Raw genomic sequence first — 20610 nt, 5'->3', positions numbered from 1 at the left:
GCATGCGCTACCCCTCTGTGGGAAAGAAATGATCCATTATTGCAAGATAGTGCCAAATTTATTTCCACGTTTCGAAGTGTATTTGATGAACCTGGTCGTGTTATTTCCGCTGCATCCAGCATCCTCCGTCTACGTCAGGGTTCTCGTACTGTAGGCCAGTACATCATTCAATTTCGGATATTAGCCTCTGAACTTCAGTGGAACACTGAAGCGTTAATTGCCGCCTTCTGGCAGGGGCTTTCTGATAAAATTAAAGATGCTCTGACTACTCAAGAATTACCTACTTCTCTAGAAGATTTGATTTCTCTTTGCCACCGTGTAGACATGAGATTTCGTGAAAGAGAGTCTGAAAAAACAACTTCATTTAAAGCACCTCTTCGCTCAAGCCCTCAAGTTCGCCCAGTTTCATCTCCGGTGATACCCATGGAGATAGGTCGCTCCAAATTAACTTCAGAGGACCGAAGAGTAAAAAATAGACTTTGTATCTATTGTGCTGATTCTACTCATATGCTCAATTCATGCCCTAAAAAATCGGGAAATGCCAGGCCCTAACCAGTTTTGGAGAGGTGAAGTTAGGGTCCCTGGAGTCCTCTCCATGTTCTACGAAATTAAAAGTTTGTGCTTTTGATGTTACAGTTTCCTTTGCTACCAAATCCTTTAAGTCCCAAGCACTTATTGACTCTGGAGCTGCAGGGAATTTTATTTCTAAATCCCTCGTGAATCAATGGTCCCTACCAGTGATTACTTTGAAAATACCTATTACTGTGACTGCTATCGATGGATCATGCATAATTAATGGTCTCATCACCCAGAGTACGTCTCCATTAACCCTTCAAATTGGTGTATTACACCAGGAAGAAATTTCATTTTTAATTCTTCCTGTTACTACCAGTCCTATTGTATTAGGCCTTCCATGGCTTCAACGTCACTCTCCTCAGATTGATTGGCACACTCCTCAAGTTACGTCTTGGGGGCCTGAATGTCATCATCGTTGCCTCTCTCAAGTCGTTCCTCTCAAAATACAGCAATCCTCCATTTCACCTTGTTCACCGGGACTTCCTCCTCAGTATGCTTCTTTTGCCGATGTATTTGATAAAACTCAGTCTGAACGTCTTCCTCCTCATCGTTCGTGGGACTGTCCGATTGATCTTCAACCTGGCAAGACTCCTCCCAGGGGATGTGTGTATCCACTTTCGTTACCTGAAACTCAAGCTACATCTGAATATATTCAAGAGAATCTCCAGCGAGGATTTATTCGACCTTCTACTTCTCCCGCTGGAGCCGGGTTCTTCTTTGTAAAAAAGAAGGATGGATCATTACGCCCCTGCATAGATTTTCGTGGACTTAACGCCATTACTATCAAAAATCGGTATCCCATTCCATTTATTACTGAGCTATTTGATCGGATTAAGGGAGCTCGGATCTTTACCAAGTTGGATCTTCGTGGTGCCTACAATTTAATTAGAATCAGGTCCGGTGACGAATGGAAGACAGCTTTCAACACCAGAGACGGGCATTATGAATATTTAGTAATGCCCTTCGGGTTATGTAATGCCCCCGCTGTTTTCCAGGGTTTCATTAATGAGATCTTCCGGGACTTGTTATATGTTTGTGTCGTCGTCTATCTGGACGACATATTGATCTTTTAGCAGGACCTGCCTTCTCATCATCAACATGTGGCAGAGGTCCTTTCCAGACTCCAGAAAAATTAATTATTCTGCAAATTAGAAAAATGTTCATTCGAGTTGCCCCAGATTCCATTTCTGGGATATATTGTCTCCGGAGTTGGTCTTCAGATGGATCCAGAAAAGGTGAATGCTGTGTTACATTGGCCTCAGCCAACTACTCTTCGTGCAATTCAGCGTTTTTTAGGTTTTGCCAATTACTATAGACGCTTCATTCAAGATTTTTCCTCGATTGCATCTCCTATTGTGGCCCTAACTCGTAAAGGGGCCAATACTAAACAATGGTCCTCTGAGGCTCTTCAAGCCTTCCAATTTCTCAAAGAGTCCTTCTCCTCTGCTCCTGTTCTTCGACAGCCTGATGTGACGCTTCCCTTCTTCCTAGAGGTAGATGCCTCTAATGTTGGTTTAGGAGCCATTCTCTCCCAAAGATCGGAGCAACAAAAATTCCATCCTTGTGCCTTTTACTCTCGGGGTCTTCTGCCTGCGGAGAAGAATTATACCATCGGGGACAAGGAGTTGCTGGCTATAAAAGTAGAATTAGAGGAATGGAGATATTTGTTGGAGGGAGCTCGTCATCCTGTGACAATTTTTACTGATCATAAAAATTTATCATATTTACAGTCTGCTCAATGTTTGAATCCTCGTCAAGCAAGATGGTCTCTTTTCTTTTCTCGTTTTGAACTAATCATAACCTTCAAACCAGCTGCAAAAAATAAAAAAGCAGACGCCCTATCTCGAGCTTTTGTGACGTCCTCAGACGTTGAAGATGGTCCCAACCACTCTATATTAGACCCCAAATGTGTTTCTCTGGCTGCTTCTTCCACTAAGGTGCTACCATTTGGGAAAACCCTCGTGCCTCCTGCTCTTAGGAAGAAAATCCTTTCGTGGTTTCACTCTTCTCGTTTTTCTGGACACTCTGGTGAACGCAAGACCTTTGAAATTCTTTCTCGAAGTTACTGGTGGCCTTCTATGAGGAAAGATGTCAAAGATTTTGTGGTTGCGTGTGATTTGTGTTCCCAGTTTAAGACTCCCCGCAGAACTCCAGCGGGTTTGCTTCAACCACTACCCATTCCTTCCAAGCCGTGGACCCATATTAGTATGGACTTTGTTACTGATCTTCCTCCTAGTAAAAAGTGCAATACTATTTGGGTAGTGGTGGACAGATTTTCGAAGATGGCACATTTCGTTCCTTTGACCGGTTTACCTTCTTCATCTACTCTGGCTGATTATTTCATCAAAGAAATCTTCCGTATTCATGGATGTCCTTCCGAGATTGTTTCAGATAGAGGAGTACAATTCGTTTCCAGATTCTGGCGGGCCCTCTGTAAGACCTTGGGTATCCGATTATCACTCTCATCCTCCTACCATCCTCAATCTAACGGACAAACCGAAAGGGTCAATCAAGATCTTGAGACTTTTATAAGGATGTTCCCTTCAGCCAACCAAGACAACTGTGTAGATTTGCTTCCATGGGCTGAATTCGCTCATAACAACATGTATCATGAGTCATCTTCTAAAACTCCATTCTTTGTGGTTTACGGTCACCATCCGTCTTTTCCGGAATTTCCTGCCCTCCCTCCCACCCAAGTTCCTGCTGTAGAAACTGTTTGTCAGACCTTCAAAAATATTTGGTCTCAGGTCAAAACCTGTTTAAAGAAGACATCTGCCAGATATAAGTCTTTTGCAGATAAAAAGAGACGGGCTATTCCACCACTGAAAATCGGAGATCGTGTTTGGTTATCAACCAAAAATATTCGTTTGAAGGTTCCATCTATGAAGTTCGCTCCTCGTTTTATTGGTCCGTATAGGATCATTCAAGTGATAAATCCAGTTTGTTTCAAACTTCTACTACCTAAGAACCTTCGTATTTCCAATGCCTTCCATGTGTCTTTGCTCAAACCTCTCAACATCAACTGTTTCTCGGTCCCTCCTTCAGCACCTCGGCCAGTTCAAATTCATCAAGAGGAGGACTTTGAAATTACTCACATATTGGATGCAAAAATTTTGCGAGGAGTTCTTCGTTTCCTCGTTCATTGGAAGGGCTTTGGTCCTGAGGAGCGGTCATGGATCAAAGCAGAAGATCCCAACGCTCCAGCTCTTCTTAAGAAGTTTTATTCCAAGTTTCCGGACAAACCCGGTTCCAGGTGTTCTGTGCCCACCTTTAAAAGGGGGGGGGTACTGTCACTCACCGGACTGTGAGTGCCATTTCCCGTGTGTTCAGGAACCGTGGCCGTCCGCCATCCTTATACATTAAAGCAGCTGGCAGTGGTATTTCTGTACTAGAGTGTGTGATAACCAATTTGTTATTAAAATAAACAAATACACATGCTTTATGACATTAATTCAAGAACAAAGCATTAGGGCTCATTTATTATCATTGCATTTAGGTGCAAATTTTCACTAAAGCTCAGCTACCAATTAGCAATTGACTCTTATCTTTCTAGTGCAGGTTAGAGAATGAAAAAAAGTTTCTGATTTATTTCCCTGACTTAGTTGGAATTTTGCACCTACATACAATGCAGTATGTATAATTTATATCTATATACAGCTTTAACTAGGGCATATTTATTATATTTTTGTATATAGAGGGTTATTTATTAAAACAGTGCAAAAGCAGAATTCTGCAGTATCCTATAGCAACCAGTCACTTCTGTGAGTGAACAAAATTTTAGGTTTAGACCATTTTATTAAGGATATATTTACACAATGCTATATGAACAGTAACAATACAACAATAAGCTGCTAATTAACCTAGAGAAAACTATAAACAGAGGGAAAGGGTATTTACATTTGGAATAAGTGATTTATAGTAAGTAAAATTAGAAATATCTACTTGAAAATATAAGTGATAATAAATGATTATAAAACCAGCTTTGTAATAGATTGCATGCAATTAGCAATTAAACAAGCCATGATGTGCCATTATTTATTATACTATGCAATTGTTGACATCTGTTTGTGGTAAACATCTCTACTTTACAACATATATTTCACTTTCAAAATGTTTTACTATTCTTCTACAGTGCATTAAGTATTTTCCCTGCACATAAACTCCAACAAGCACAACCTGCCACTTATTTGCAGGTTATATCAGTTTGGTAATTGCAATTGTTCTAGTTTCCTGGAGAAATGTCTTGGAAAGCTAGGAGCCAGGGCCAAAATAGAGGAGTCAGCAATTAAAAATTTGTGATGCATCAACAAATAAGATTTTATGCAATATATATTAGAAAGCCAATAATCTAGCACCAATGTTCCCCTCTGCATGCCAACACCAGTATACCTACAATTTATATCATTGCTGTGACAGTAAACTAGTGCTCCCATATGTCAGACCGTGCCCCAGGAGTATAGTATACAGTATTCTAACACTATAGAAGCACCTGTAACTACACCAGCCTGTGCACCCATAGTACACTACCAGGGAACCTACATATTTTCCAGTGCCCACCCTTAAACCTACCAGTATACTCCATAAGCAGCCAGTATGGTGCCCCTGTGCAGGATTTTATAAACATAGGATAACTAGTGGCAGTAACCAGTACATGCATATTAATATTATATACTCAGCACATTAAACAACACCCAATCAATGTTTAGCAGTGAAGAAATGTAGGTATAATGATACATTTTCTTTGATTAGGCATTGCTGGGTATATAATTTGCTGAGTATATAATATTCTGGGCACATGTTGTTATATACAGTAATACATTGGGCATTGCTAGGTATTTAATGGGCTGTTTCATTGTTGGGTTTATTTACACCACATATACATGATGTAGAATCCAGATATTTCATGCAAAGCCAGATATTTGTTGTGATAATACTGTACTTACCATTATTGTCTGGATAAATTGGTTCTAATGCTAACAGAGATTATGAGCAGGTAAGAAAAAGGAGATCAGCACCATAATTCCATGACCCTAAACGAGTTCCACCTCTGCCTTAATTAATAATTGGCCATGATTTTCTTGCTATTCTCACACATGAAGTAGGTTTGCCCATGCTCAGATGTTCTGAATGGTAGTGCCTTTCTCTACATGTCACATAAAGATACACAAGACTCACTTTCCTAACCTGTGAACCAATGTAATTTGGAATAGAAAGGGAAAAATAACTTCATAATGAATAACTAGAACTTTCTAGGGCCACTGTTTATTAAACTAAAGCTCATTTGCCTCAACTGACAAACATGGGACCATGTGTTCACTCCAAAACAATTGCTCTTGGATAAAATATGATGAAATCCATGTTTAAGTAAGTTGATTGATTTGGATGCTAAGCAGTGACACTAAATAGCTTTGTTACACCAACTGACGAAATTGTCTTTTTAACAACTCTTTCTCTAATAGTGCCCCCCTCCTCCATTTGTGCCCCAATGAAGTACCAAATGGACTGTGTATTATTCCAGCTTTAAATCGTAATTTTTACAATATGAAATGATGTTGTTCCTGTAAAATGGCCATGTCCGCTATGAGATTGGTTGTTTTCATATTATAGACAGGTAGAATATAACAAGCAGCTGTAGCCTTAAGTAGGGGCCACTGCTTCTCAACATAGAAACCTTATCATTGTGAAATTAGCACAATGCAGTAAAACCATATTACTTTTCAGCATAAAATCCCAGAGTAACCTGCATCATTAATTTATTGTAACATTTATAGTGACTTGTCTAAAATGTAATAAACAATCCTTATGTAGTTGTGTTCTTACTGTGTAGCTGTTGGAAATTGTTGCTCATAATATGATATAGTAGGGACATTTATAAAAATGGATACAACAGAAAAAGTACTGTTCTCTTATCAGCTAATCAGAGGCTGATATTTTTCTTGTGCAGTTTAGAAAATGAAAGCCATCATCTTTTGGGTTCTTGCAACACTATCATTTACTGCCAGTTACAAATGATAATGTTATATGTTACTACTATGTTCCGCATAGGCTGAATAAACAATGAACAACTAATAGTGTACAACAATACTACACAATGCCAGCAACTCCTTCAGGATGTGTTTAATCATTTTCATGTAGACAGGCAAAAGCCAAAAATTCAGAAGACAGAAGACAATCATTTTTGTTATAAGATAGATTGCGAATGTATTTGTCGATGTAGTCTGTGGATGTGTAAAAGAGAGGACAATTCTAAAAACATTAATTGAAATTCTATTCATTGGATGAAGTGGGGATACATGTGCAGTTATACCTACAATTATTTACATCCATTGTAAGCCTTGTGTTGCCATTGACAACACAGTATTCATTTCTGCTTAAATCTTTCAGGGTGATCACTGCAGCAGTGGATTATATTAACATTTGTTTAAATAAGTTTGATCTTTTTATAATGCAATGTATTTGAATAAAAATATATGCTGTAATGTTAATAATGTGGCTTAAGCCACTGTTTTTTGTAGTAAAAATAAATTATTACAAATTATAGTGTTTGTGGCAAATGCTGGTCTAGCAATGGTATATCCATATATATGTATAATTATTAGTGATTATATTGCAGCATTCGTGCACATTCATTTCCTACATATTTATTGTTTTTGTTGTTTAGAGGTTTTACTATGGTTGATTTCAGTTATACGCCATCTGGTTATCTTAAACACAATCTAAGAAAAAATATAATTTGTACAGATAATAAACATTTTGTCTAGCAATTATTTGTCTTTCTTATTTGTTTATTAAATAATATACCTTTAATATAGTCACCAGTATGGACCAATCATGATTGATTGGTGCCATTCCAACTTGGCAATGTGACATTGCAAATGTCTTAATTATGTTATGAATCACTATGTGTTTTACAGAACATTTGGAACAGGAGTCAAAATTAGGTGAAATAATAATAAAATTTAGTATGATAAATATCTGTGATGGCAGATTAGCAGAGGACTTTAGGCTGGAGAAAAACAAACAACAGCGAGCAGCAAATAATCCAGGAATCCAGAATATAGAATAAAATTAATAACGGCCACAAAAACATAGAAGCCAAAGTCACTGAGGTACAGATAAGCTCAAACTTGCAATAATAATATGAAATACTAGTTTACAGGGTAAAAAGTTTGAAGGTGCAATGGTGAAACAGTCCGGTGAAACTAGGGGCAGATCCGGGGTGGGGGGGGGCACTTGGGGCGATCACCCCCGCTAGCACACTTCCGCCTCCAGGCTCGAGCAAAGTGAAATATATCGGAATTGAACAAACCGATATTGAGAAACCAGAAGTGACATCAATCTGAAAAACCTCTATACAACTAATAGAGGTCAGTTACAAGTTATTCAGTTTGATATCACTTCTGGGAGGTGACACTAACAGGGATATTGTGATACTAGAAACAGCAGGCAGACAATACAAATGAACAACCACAGAAAGGATGAGAGTTACACAAGCACTTCCACCTAGATAGTACAAAAAGGGGCTAATATACAGGATACATCTGAGAATTATCCTCATTAAAGTCTTTACATAAATTTCAGAATTATAACTATAAACTCTGATCAGTAGATAATTTGTCTTATATTGTATTTAGATAAAGAATCTTCTAGTTATAAATTGTCCTTCTTTCTTTACATCCAAGTGCTAAATGTATACATCAAAATTATCCAAGTACTTCCATCATTAAGATGTAAAAATGCTTATATACAGAATGTCTCCTTAGAATTGAACTTAGATAATAGCATATAAGCATCAGAGATGGATAGCTGTAAAAACTTACTTGTATCCAATAAAAACAAATATGAGCATTATAATAAAAAATACATAAAAATCTAGATACAAGTTCAGTTGTCAATTTCATCACAACCAATTGAGATTATAATTATTGGTTGCTCTTCTTTACATAATGACAGATATCTAATATTCATTAAATGCCCATTTATTCCACACCAATTTTCTCCCGAATGCTTGTGACACCAAGATTAAGAAATGTTGTTCAGCATACAGAGAGGAATGAATAGATTCCCACAGCAATCCCCCGGCATAATGTTTTTTCGTTTTATCACCACAATTACCTTGTGTTGCTGGCACATCTGACAAAAACTTTGGAGAGGTGCAAACATTTTGTATATGGGTAATTGGATTTCTTTTTTGAAGAAAAATCTCCCTGACAAAACTATTGCTATTTGTTTTGATTAAAGACATCATAAGCATTTGTCCTTTTATTAGTTTTTAAATAAACTTAAGAAATCGTACAGTAGTACAATTCTACAGTACAAAAAAGAAAATTAAATGTACAGTATGAAAATGCATTGCACATCTAAGGCTTATTCACATGTATCTACTGTGCTTTTGTAGTCTTTTGCATTTGACCTGTTTGAAATCAAATTTTGATGCATTAATAACCCATTGAAAGCACATTTTTTAGTGCATTGGATGGACTCATGCAGCTTTGGTGCAAACTGTCAGATCTTGGCTGCCTATCACCAGAGAAAGTAGAAAGACAGCTCCTAGATTTGACTTGCCTTAATTGCAATATTTAATAGCCAAATATGCATTATTAGTTGTTCTTCATCTATATATTGTTGGAGAAAAAGCATTATTGGGTCCATCCACTTGTGCTGCTAAGCCCCAGCAAGGGTCACTTAGGGGTATATTTACTAAACGGCGGGTTTGAAAAAGTGGAGATGTTGCCTATAGCAACCAATCAGATTCTAGCTGTCATTTATTTAGTGCATTCTACAAAATGCCAGCTAGAATCTGATTGGTTGCTATAGGCAACATCCCCACTTTTTCAAACCCGCCGTTTAGTAAATCTAGCCCTTAGAGTGCATTTATGGGTGGTTAAGGACTTTGTAAAGGAAATTGATGGATTATACCTGGATCATCATCATCTATTTATATAGCACCACTAATTCCGCAGCGCTGTACAGAGAACTCATTCACATCAGTCCCTGTCCCAATGGAGCTTACAGTCTAAATTACCTAACATACACACACAGAAAGAGAAAGAGAGACTAAGGTCAATTTGATAGCAGCCAATTAATCTACTAGTATGTTGTTGGAGTGTGGGAGGAAACAGCAGTGTGATGATGGGGAATACATATATATTATTTGGTACTCTTATTGTTGTGATTTTATAGCTATATAGGGCCTGATTCTTTAAGGAAAGTAAGAAAAAAATAATTAGTTTTCTCCTGGTTCAAAACCATGTTACAATGCAATGGGTGCAAATTAGTTTTTTATTTTGCAAATAAGTTAAATACTGTCTAATTTTTCATGTAGCACACAAATACTTAGCTTATTTGTACACTAAAATTTAAAGTTGATCTAGGACTGCTCTACCCCAAATATAAATCTGCCATCACATTTTAATTTTACCTCCTCCTCCAATGCAACATGGTTATGCCAAGGTGAAAAGTTACAAATATTTCTGCTTTACTTTCCATTAAGTCCATAGTGTTTTACTTAAAGTAAAGCAAAGATTCAACCTGACCGACTTGTATCCTAAAATAGATTAATTTGGCTTACAGGAGTCGGGACTGGAGAGGGGGAGGGTTTTGGACTGGAGAGGGGAGCGGTCTAGATGGGGGAGGGGGAGGAGTCTGGACTGGAGATGGGGAGGAGTCTGGACTGGAAAGGGAAGGGGCTGTGACTGGAGAGGTGGAGGGGTCAGGATTAATCTATAAACTGTCCCCCCTAAAAGAAAAGTCTAGATTCGCACCTGAGTGAAACAGTAAGCAGCCAGGATCAGGAATCTGAAGAGATGCAGGAGAACAGTAAACAAACTGGTGGGAGAATGGAACAGAAGGCTGGATCAAGCTGGAAATCAGAGCAACAATCTGTACAAAGAAGCAAACAAACAATGACCAGCAATGAACAAAGCAAGGGACAGGAACATAAATCAGAGAGACAAGTGCAGGTAATAAGGTGAACAAAGAGATTAACCCCTCACAGGTAACACATTGACAAAGGCCACAACAGCATCACCTTTGGAGGAACAGAGGAACTGCATGTACATAAGGGGCCTGATTCATCAAGGAACGCAAAACGAACGTATTGTGCGTTTTTAAAAGATGCACATAAATCAGGCATATGCAGGTCTATATTCAACAAATAGCAGATGTAAAGATATGTCTGTTGATGAATACGGATCTCGGACCACTCTGCTCTAACACAATATGGAATATAAAGTCCCAAAAGCACGCAAAGGGAAAAAAACAACTTTTTAATTAATGTCATTTTGACTCAGATTTTAGTTATCATTTATTTAGTACATTCTACAAATTGATAGATAGAATCTGATTGGTTGCTATAGGCAATATCTCCACTTTTCAAGCTGCCAGAAACTCGCAGTTTGATAAAACTTATCCCCAAGTGTAGTATTTCAGGCCACCTGCAAATAAGTAACATAACAGCTATACTTATCTGGAATGCATCCACTCCAAAGTTCCATGTTTGAACTCTTCTTCAATGACTGCTGTCTTCCACTCCCAAATGGTAGCTTCAGGCTTCTGTTATTTCTCTCTGCACAATGTCTCTCTCACGGTTTTGCTACTGTCTGTCTCTGCTTTAACTCTGTTCTCTCTCCTCTCACAAAATCAGTGTTTTTCTCCCTCAGTTTCTTCTTCACCCACCTCACTCTCAGATTTTTCCACACACACTTAGAGCAAGCATATGCACTGGGCTGGCTTAACTCCTCATCTGGCATCTCACCAGCAGCAGTGGAGCTTGCTGGGGGAAGTAGCTTTACTCCTATCCTGGCACATGCATGGTTGCACAGCAATGCTTGCATCACATTAATATAAGTGCAACTTAAAATCCAGCATATAGATGCAGCTGCAGCCTAAAAATGCAGCCGGACAAAGATACATCAGTCACCTTCATAATGATAACTGACGTATCTTTGCATTTTTCTATTTCTATTTTTCTATTAAAATAATTCAGAAACATCAATAATCATTACCAGTGCAGCAGCCTGGGGCTGGTTCCCATCCAAACAGGGGACCAATGGCTGTAGCGGGGCACTATCCACAGACTGGGTAATATCATGCTACAACAGGGAAACCCACAGCATGGGGTTCCCCTAACATAATTTGAAAAAACAACAGCCAGTCCAGCGTGGGTTTGTCAGGAGCTGCGGCGGCTGCGGGCACCGCCGCGACTCCACGCCCCTGGTCTCTGGCGTCCCGGCCGTCGCTACGATGACAGGGATGTCACTTTCGGTCTACGCATCCTGGTTGCCTAGGCAACAATCAGGAAGCTTGCATCTGCCTGCCGCCGCGCTCGGCCAGCTGTCAAACAGCCGGGCGCCCTCCAGCAGGGCTAGTTAGTTCAGCCTTATAAGACTGATTGGAGGCAGTCCTTGTTGCAGCCATCTGGCTGATTACTATGCAGCTGGGCACTGCTTCTGCATTGGCCGGCACGGCCATTAATTATTTAAGCTAATCCTGGGGATGCTTGCAGGGCTCTGCCCTGATTGGCTCTTATCATTATTTAAGGCAGTGAGGACTGAGCCTCACTGCCAGTTATAGCGTTCTGTTCTCAGTATTGCTGCCTGCATCTGTGCTGTGTTGGTTTTAAACCTCAGACTGCTTTCTCCGTATATGACCTCTGCCTGTTCCTGGATTCTGAACCATTGCCTGTGACCCTGACCTCCTGCCTGTACCCGGACTCTGAGCCATTGCCTGTGACCCTGATCTTCTGCCTGTTCCCTGGACTCTGAACCATTGCCTGTGACCATGACCTTTTGGTATTTGACATCTCCATCGGTGCTCTGTCCAGTCCGGAGATCTCTGGCCTGTCTCCACCCCGTGTATTACCTCCTGTACCTGTGCGCCGCCGTGTGAGCATAAACTTGTACACTCACTGAAAGTGTCAATAAGAGGGAAACATTGTTATGCAATGTAACCATAAGCAACAATCTAAGCACCTGCACTCCCACTGAAAGTGCTCAGGTATAAAGCATCACTCTGCTATTTTTCCACTAGCAGTCCTACTGTAACAACTAATACAGATTATCACCTGGAGGCCGAGCTATACAATGCATTAATGGTCACTTCGCAGTAGTAAGTCATTATATTTATATCAGTACATTTCCTGATGTGCTCTTATGGCAAACATAGCTATTGAACATAATACAGTATTGCTTTGTGTACAGCAAATACTTTACTTTTGTTTTGATGCAGCTTAATTTCATGGTATAAAGATTTTAATTTAGGATAGCTCGTAATGGCAACAGAGAATCTCAAAGAACTTCATTCAAGTCATATATGACTTCAGCCATGTTTGTCAAAAGCATTACAGTAAGTGTGGAGAAGTTGCCTTCCTGGTGTTATGTATGATTGTATATAACTAAAGATGGACGGGCTCGGTTCCCCGAGAACCGAACCCACCCGAACTTCCCCTATCCGAGAGCCGAGCCGAGCAGGCCAATTCAGAATCGAAATCGGGGCAAAAGGTCATCGTGACGTCGTCGGATCTTGGAGCTCGGTTCTCGCGATATTTGAAATCCATAAATACCAGCCTCCACAGCAATCCATCGCCATTTGACAGAGGGAGAGAGTAGGGTTAGGTCGCAGGCAGCATTAGAGCAGGAAGAGAGCAATTATTCTATACATTATTCTTGCAATTATTCTTGAAATTCTTCTAGCAATTCTTCTAGCAATTGTTATAGCAGGAAGAGAGGAGGATAGAGGAGGCATTTTTGCAAACATTAACAACAGTTTGGGGTGTCATATTCCCTCCTACAGAAACTATTTTCTGGCTGCAGAAAGTATTATCTAGCAGCACTAGCTGATTAATATTTTGCACTACAAGTGCTTTGGGTTGTCCCATATTCCCCAGTGTGAAACAACAATTTTTCTGGTGTTGAAAGTCTTATCTAGCAGCACTATCTATTTAATATTTTGCACTACAAGTGCTTTGGGGTGTCACATATTCCCCAGTGTGAAACAACAATTTTCCTTGTGTTCAAAGTCTTATCTAGCAGCACTATCTATTTAATATTTTGCACTACAAGTGCTTTGGGGTGTCCCATATTCCCCAGTGTGAAACAACAATTTTTCTGGTGTTGAAAGTCTTATCTAGCAGCACTATCTATTTAATATTTTGCACTATAAGTGCTTTGGGGTGTCCCATATTCCCCAGTGTGAAACAACAATTTTTCTGGTGTTGAAAGTCTTATCTAGCAGCACTATCTATTTAATATTTTGCACTACAAGTGCTTTGGGGTGTCACATATTCCCCAGTGTGAAACAACAATTTTCCTTGTGTTCAAAGTCTTATCTAGCAGCACTATCTATTTAATATTTTGCACTACAAGTGCTTTGGGGTGTCCCATATTCCCCAGTGTGAAACAACAATTTTTCTGGTGTTGAAAGTCTTATCTAGCAGCACTATCTATTTAATATTTTGCACTATAAGTGCTTTGGGGTGTCCCATATTCCCCAGTGTAAAACAACAATTTTTCTGGTGTTGAAAGTCTTATCTTGCAGCACTATCTATTTAATATTTTGCACTATAAGTGCTTTGGGGTGTCCCATATTCCCCAGTGTAAAACAACAATTTTTCTGGTGTTGAAAGTGTTATCTAGCAGCACTATCTATTTAATATTTTGCACTACAAGTGCTTTGGGGTGTCACATATTCCCCAGTGTGAAACAACAATTTTCCTTGTGTTGAAAGTCTTATCTAGCAGCACTATCTATTTAATATTTTGTACTACAAGTGCTTTGGGGTGTCCCATATTCCCCAGTGTGAAACAACAATTTTTCTGGTGTTGAAAGTCTTATCTAGCAGCACTATCTATTTAATATTTTGCACTACAAGTGCTTTGGGGTGTCTCATATTCCCCAGTGGGAAACAACAATTCTTCTGGTGTTGAAAGTATTATCTAACAGCACTATCAATTTAATATGTTGCACTACAAGTGCTTTGTGGTGTCTCATATTCCCCAGTGTGAAACAGTAATTTTTCAAGTGTTGAAAGTCTTATCTAGCAGCACTATATATTTAATATTTTGCACTACAAGTGCTTTGGGGTGTCCCATATTCCCCAGTGGGAAACAACAATTTGTCTGGTGTTGAAAGTCTTATCTAGCAGCACTATCTATTTAATATTTTGCACTACAAGTGATTTGAGGTGTCCAATATTCCCCAGTGTGAAACAACAATTTGTCTGGTGTTGAAAGTCTTATCTAGCAGCACTATCTTTTTAATATTTTGCACTACAAGTGATTTGGGGTGTCCCATATTCCTCAGTGTGAAACAACAATTTTTCTGGTGTTGAAAGTCTTATCTAGCAGCACTATCTATTTAATATTTTGCACTACAAGTGCTTTGGGGTGTCTCATATTCCCCAGTGTGAAACAACATTTATTCTGGTGTTGAAAGTCTTATCTAGCAGCACTATCTTTTTAATAATTTGCACTACAAGTGCTTTGGGCTCAATAAAATGGATTCAAAGCAGTCCACATATGAGCAGGATCAGCAAGCAGGTGCTGGCACCATTCCTGATGGTAGTGTTCTCTGTACGTCATCTGGTAAAGCCTATGTAAAAGTACATAGTCTATTTAAATCAGGGAAAAAAACACACCCCAAAAAATATTTTACCGTGTTGAAGTGAAAAAGAACTGTAACTGAAGAAAAGATAACTGCTGATAAAAAAAAAATTGCCAACATGCCATTCTACACACGCAGAAAGAATGAGGCCTTTGCCTTTCTCTATTAGTGCCAGATCAAAAAATGTTACTTAGCCTTCTTCTTGTACGGTCACTCGTGACCAAGCAAGATCAAGTAATTTGCAGTCCAAAAGTGGTGCACAACTACTGTTACGCGTGAAAGCCGAGCTGCAAGAAAACAGTAAGGCAATAGAGGAAAATATATGCTCAGAATCAGAAATGACACCAATCCCTGTGGAGAGTCCATCCACCAGTGGTACCTGTAATCGTGAGCATTCTGATAGCGTACCCATAAGGAAGGGTCCTTTCAGCATTTCTGCTAATGTGTGCCTGAGCAGCCCGAGTGTAGCCGGTGATACACCAATTGAGGATGCCACTTTGGAATTGAAACAGGATGAGGGGGATTTTTGTGTAGGTGACGAGGGCGCTAATGAGGATGTTGATGAGGATGAGGTTGTTTGTGTAAGTCCTGCACCAGTGGCAGCAGTTCTGGCACGTGACAAGAAAAAGGCCATTGACATGCCTGGGCATAAAACAAAAAAATCCACTTCTTATGTGTGGAATTATTTCTACCCAAATCCTGACAACAGTTGTATAGCCATTTGTAGTGTATGTCAAGCCACAGTCAGTCGAGGGAGGGACCTTAACCATTTTGGAACCTCGTCTATGTTACGCCATTTGACGAGAGTTCATGGCAAAGTGTTAGGAAAAGGTGAAAGTTCTTCCAAAAAAATTACAAGCACTCCATCATCAGCTAGGACACTTCTGTCAACTACATCCCGACGGCTACAAAATACACCAACAACACCATCCTCATCAATATACTCAGTAGCGTTCGGAGTTAGTCCTGCATCCCACTTAATAAGGCTGGATGACTCCTGTACTATAATTGATTCCTCTGAAGAAAGCGTTAGTCCCACTGCTGCTGCTGGGGGTGAATCTTCATCCCAGAAGAAGGGCAAGAAAAAGAGCAGCCCTACATTACAACAATTAACCGTGAAACAATCATTTTCTAGGGGAAGCAAATATAACAGTAGTCACCCAGTCGCAAAGCGAATCACAGACGCCATGGCTACTATGTTAGTGTTAGATCTACATCCAATATCCACAATACACGCAGCTGGTTTTTCAGTTAATTGAGGTTTTGTGTCCGTGTTACAAAATTCCATCGAAACACCATTTTCCCCGTAAACCTATTCCACAACTATACCAAAAAGTGTGTAAAAATGTAGTGATTGCGCTAAAAATGCCATTCTGCCCACTGTCCACTTAACCACAGATATGTGGACAAGTGGAAGTGGCCAAACCAAAGACTTTATGACTGTGACAGCCCACTGGGTTGGTCATTGGCCTTCACCAGCAGGAACAGCAGCAGCATGTACACCACTACCTAACATTTGTCACAGGCAGGCCACTCTTTGTATCACTGGCTTCACTAAGAGGCATAGAGCCGATAATTTGTTACAAAAACTAAGAGATGTGATTGATACATGGCTTATACCACTTGGACTTTCTCGAGGATATGTAATTTCTGATAACGCCAACAATATTGTGCGAACATTATAGCTGGGTGAATTTCATCACATTCCCTGTTTTGCTCACACCATAAACTTGGTGGTGGAGAGCTTTCTAAGAAATAACCGTGAGGTGCAAGAGATGCTTTCGGTAGCCCGTAAAATTTCGGGACATTACAGGCATTCTGCTACAGCATGTAGGAGATTGCAGCAGCTCCAAGTACAGTTTAACTTGCCCTGCCACCAACTTAAGCAAGAGGTGGTAACTAGGTGGAATTCCACCCTGTACATGCTTCAGAGGATGAAGGAACAGCGCAAAGCCAACCAAGCGTATTGCACAAGCCATGACATTGGGAAAGGAGGGGGCACGTATTTCACTCTTGCACAGTGGGGAATCCTTTCAGTGCGGTGCAAGGTGCTGAAACCATTTGAAGTTGTGACCTGTGAAGTGAGTGCAGATTCTGCTAGTTTGAGCCAAGTCATTCCTTTAATTAGACTATTGGAAAAGCAGCTTGAGAAACTGAGGGAGGAGATGAAAGAAAGCAATTCAGCAAAGTATGTTGGCCTTGTAGATCAAGTACTTAATTCGCTTCGCAATGATCCTCGAGTAATTAAAATCTTGAACTCGGATCAGTACGTTTTGGCCACTGTGTTTGATCCAAGGTTTAAGACCTACATTTATTCTTTGCTTCAAAATGAGCGAGATGTGAACCTTTGCAAGGAGCTATTGGTCAGCAAGTTGTCTGCTGAACTGGGCCTTGGCTTGATGACGTGTCCTCCTTCAGTTTCTCAAGCAGCTGCGGCTCGGAAAAAATTAAATTTTCCAAAGCGAAGCAGGGAAGACGCAGGGGGCAGACCAGAACAGTTTAACATCTGGGCTGGTTTGAAAGATTTTTCAAAAAAATGTGTGACCTTGCCCATAACTCCATCCACTCCGAGTATTAACATGCAAAGGATGGTGGAGGATTATTTTCAAGAGGTAATTGATATAGAAATGTCAGACAGTTCCTTTCCTTACTGGGAAGAAAAGCAGGCCATTTGGAAACCCATGTACAAACTTGCTTTGCAATACCTAAGCTGCCCACTCTCCAGTGCGTACTCTGAAAGAGTGTTCAGCACAGTCAGGAACCTAGTCAGTGATCGACGTAGGAGGTTACTTTCAAAAAATGTGGAGAAAATGATGTTCATAAAAATGAACTGCATTTTCCACGAGGAAGGCCTTTACCATCAAAGACATCATAGCACTGACAGTTCTCTAATGGCGGATTCAAGCGGAGATGAATTGATAGTCTGTGATGATGATGTACACACTGATGAGGGTGAGGATGAAGATGATGATGATAACATCTTTTTAAAACTTTCTATATAAGTGTAGGGGGTAATCTACCTCCAAATAGGAAAGGGACTTGGGGCATTTCTATATCGCGTACAGTCTTGAAAGGCTGCTGTTTTGTCAATTTCACAATAAGGGTAGGGTGTCATACACAGACAGACACCAAACTGCCTTTGTCCATTTCTATTTATATTATACAGTTTATACCAGCTGAATATTTTCTATTTAACTACAAGTGGAGGGGGGGTCTGATACAGACTGACACCAAACTGCCTTTGTCCATTTCTATTTATATTGTGTAGTCTATGCAGGCCATCTTCTTTTCTATTTAACTACAAGTGGAGGGGAGGGGGGGGGGGGGGCTGATACGGACAGTCACCAAACTACCTTTGTCCATTTCTAATTTTATTGTACAGTCTATGCAGGCCGTCTTCTTTTCTATTTAACTACAAGTGGAGGAGGGGGCTGATGGACAGTGACCAAACTACCTTTGTCCATTTCTAATTTTATTGTACAGTCTATGCAGGCCGTCTTCTTTTCTATTTAACTACAAGTGGAGGGGGGCTGATAGTCACCAAACCACATTTGTCCATTTCTTTTTATATTGTACAGTCTGTGCAGGCTGCTTTCTTTCTATTTAAGTACAAGTGGAGGGGGGGGGGGGCTGATAGGCAGTCACCAAACTGACTTTGTCCATTTCTATTTTTATTGTACAGTCTACGCAGGCCGTCTTCTTTTCTATTTAACTACAAGTGGAGGGGGGGGGGGGGGTATACAGACAGACACCAAGCGGCCTTTGTCCATTTCTATTTTTATTGTACACTCTATACCGGCTGTTTTTTTTCTATTTAACTACGAGTGGAGGGGGGGCTGATGCAGACAGAAACCAAACTGCCTTTGGACATTTCTTTTTATATTTAACTATAGGTGTAGGGTGTTATATACACCCAAAGATGATGGATGCATTGCCAATAGGCTAAGATGGAGAGGAAGACAATCAGGTTTGTGTGTAGAATTAAGGACGGCCTACCAGGGATTAAACTGTTTTTTTTAATATTTTATTAGCTTTAGAATTACCTTACTTATCCAAGAAACAGGTGGAGCACTAAATTTGTTTATTTTAGCCCAAAAAAATAGAGTTTTAAATAAAATTGCTAAACAAAACCAAAACACGCAAGGGCGGTTTTGCCAAAGCCAAAACCAAAACACGAAGGTAATCCAGATCCAAAACCAAAACCAAAACACGGGGGTCAGTGACCATCTCAATATATAACCTACAAAAATTATTTGATCATCGGAACTTGTGAAATCACGCAAAATAGCTGTTCTCATACAGACCTATGGAGCCTGCTTTTGCGTTCGAAAACAGTGGGAATGCATCAGATATCTCCGATATCTGCTGCAATCCTTTAGTTATGAATAGAGAGGATACGTAAAATAGCAGTGGTCCCTCAAAAATGAGAGATTTCATAGGTTAGGAACTTGTTAAATAGGTCACATGGTGCTTTCCATCTGACATTGAGAGGACTTCTGGAGGTGAGAACTCTGAATTGTAAATGAGAGAAATTGTGGCACATGTTTTGGGGATACAATCTTTGTCATTCACTGTTTGGTAAATTTATAGTCTATGAATAATGCTGGGTTAATTCTGCTGTGTGATTCGGGAAGGATTGGGAATATTAGGGCCAAATTATGCTGGCAGAAACACCCTCTTTGTCAATTCCTCTTATATATAGTTCCATATGTTGTCTTCATATACATGGCAGTAGGGGCTCCCCAAGAGAATAAATCATAATAGAGGACATAAGAAGAAAAGGGTTTCTTCGAAAGTTCACTTTACTGGTTATTATTATTAAATGAATGAATGGAACCTGGATGAAATAAAATATACAGCTCACAAGAAATATTTCATATCACACATAGGATATGATATGATTTAAATTTGAAATATATTTGGCTAGTGGAATATTTAATAGAAACCAATACATGCTGCATATTATACACCAACAGTATTATGTTGTTATTGTGTAATACACACAATTTTAAAGTCACTTTTCTAAATTCTTCTTCTATGCACGATTTTCTCTCTATATTTTCGCTAAAGAAATTTACAAGAATAATGTGGGATATTTCAAAGTTTCCCTATTCTGAATATGATATATGTGTCTTGGTTCCCTCTTTTATTATGGTATATGTACTCAACATGATGATTATTATCACTATAACATTGCTATTTATATACTCTAACCAAAAAGCAACAGTGAAATGTAAAACATTAGTGCATGATGTTTCCTGCAGTGCTGGATAGCTGTATGCATTCTTCAGCTCTATCACCAATCTCCTCGTCTCCCAGTCCTAACAGTGAAAAGAGCCAGCACCACCAACAGCAGCATCACTGCAGCCAACCAAGCTAGTGAGTGTAAGGGGGGAAGAGATACAGACACAGGATCGTGGGGGAGGGCAGGGAT

The 20610-nt window shown here is 39.7% G+C and overlaps 1 protein-coding gene across 1 annotated transcript in view; it reads right to left on the bottom strand.

Annotated features, from left to right (window-relative positions):
- Positions 1 to 20610, bottom strand: part of LOC142141621 (uncharacterized) — a 939875-nt gene that overhangs the window by 406405 nt on the left and 512860 nt on the right. The gene's annotated exons all lie outside the window — the stretch shown is intronic.

The sequence above is a fragment of the Mixophyes fleayi genome, chromosome 2 (assembly GCF_038048845.1).
Source record: "Mixophyes fleayi isolate aMixFle1 chromosome 2, aMixFle1.hap1, whole genome shotgun sequence".
In the NCBI taxonomy this organism is placed as follows: domain Eukaryota; kingdom Metazoa; phylum Chordata; class Amphibia; order Anura; family Limnodynastidae; genus Mixophyes; species Mixophyes fleayi.
The sequence above is the reverse complement of the archived record's forward strand: the minus strand, read 5'-3'. Positions and strand labels throughout refer to the sequence as shown.